This window comes from Frankliniella occidentalis, unplaced genomic scaffold, assembly GCF_000697945.3.
Source record: "Frankliniella occidentalis isolate FOCC.00 unplaced genomic scaffold, Focc_3.1 Scaffold52, whole genome shotgun sequence".
NCBI lineage: Eukaryota > Metazoa > Arthropoda > Insecta > Thysanoptera > Thripidae > Frankliniella > Frankliniella occidentalis.
In genome coordinates this window covers 1,248,397-1,249,840 of record NW_026267182.1, presented here as the reverse complement: position 1 = coordinate 1,249,840, position 1,444 = coordinate 1,248,397, and the positions used below count along the sequence as shown (strand labels likewise).

At 51.5% G+C, this 1,444-nt stretch overlaps 1 protein-coding gene across 1 annotated transcript in view; it reads left to right on the top strand.

Annotated features, from left to right (window-relative positions):
• LOC113205190 (zinc finger and SCAN domain-containing protein 10) overlaps positions 1 to 1,444 on the top strand; it is a 99,984-nt gene that overhangs the window by 2,045 nt on the left and 96,495 nt on the right. The gene's annotated exons all lie outside the window — the stretch shown is intronic.

Sequence of the window (1,444 nt, the reverse complement as noted above, 5' to 3'; positions counted from 1 at the left end):
CTCTCTCTCTCTCTCTCTCTCTCTCTCTCTCTCTCTCTGCTTGTTTCCCCGTAAATTCATCAAAATTTTAAATGCGCTGCATGAGCCGCGCGGTGGTCCAGGCCGGGCCGCGCTGCGCTGCTGAGCCCTGCCGCTCCGCAAACTTCTGCTCTGCTTTGTTTTTTCTATATTTCCGATTCAACAGGCGAGGCAAATACAAATACGATGACCGGACAGAGAAAAAACAAAAACAAAACAGATTTATGGCGGGGCGGCGTCACATTTTTCATCCCGAACGCTGCAGCGCTGCGCCCCGCGTGCATCGCCGTGGTGTGAAATGCAAAAATAAAAGAGGGAAAAATGGGGATCGCGCGCACATGACGAGGGACTTTCCACGTGTGTGTGACTTTGTGTGTGTGCTGCATGTGTGTATGTGTGTGAGCGAAAGCACCCAGCCTGCATACAGCACGAGGTCCCATATTACTGCAGCGATAGACGAGGGCCGTTCTTTTTATATTGCAATGTCATTTTAATCCAAAAAGGATATATATATTTATGGTGCAGTCAGCAACAGCAAACGTGCAGGCCACTCGTATGTATGTATGTATGTGTGTGTGTGAAGGAGAGAAAGAGAGAGGGAGAGAGAGAGAGAGAGAGAGAGAGAGAGAGAGAGAGAGAGAGAGAGAGAGAGCGCGAGGGAAATCAGAGGGGGGTAAACGTGAATTATCACGTTGTACTTTTTGTTTGTAGTTGTGTGCGGGCGTAACTGTTGTGTAGACTTTCGTCCTTTTTTTCCACCCGACCTTCACGCTTGAAGGCAGATAGGTAGATAGGTGCCGGGTCGGCATTCCCAAACTTTGGGTGCCAGCTGTTCACAGCTGCAGGCAGGTGTGCGGAGCTGTGCGTCTGCGGCGGTGACCTTCAGACAAGAGGGGTAGGGCTTCAGCCTCACTCCTCCCTCCGTGTCCCCCTTCCCCACCCCCATCCTCAGCTGGCCCGATCCCTCTCGCCACAGCAAAGCCACGCGGCCGCCCCCACCCCGCCGCCCCCTTGCCAGTCTAGGGCCCCGCGCGGGGGAGGCACAGGGCACAACTTAACCCCACTTTGCCTCACCCTCCTCGTTAAGATTCCCGTCTAGACACACGCCGGATAAACTGTCGCGATTTCGTCTTTTATTTACTTAACCTGGTCCCAAACTTAAAAGGAAAAAAACAGGTCACTTACAATTTGCCAAATAGTTTTTCTTTGTCCAACTACAGAGACTAAGAGGGAAGGGGGCACATTTCCGTTTTGTAGAGACTGTCTTAAAGACTCTCTAAAAACCGCAGCCAGGTGCGGTTTTTTTTTTCGGTGTATTACAGAATAATTGTGTGGAGCGTCGGTGTGTCTGTGTCGCGCACTGCCGCTCGCTGCGACCAAATCCAGGATTAAAAGGGCCTCGAAAAATATTGGGCCGTACTATGGG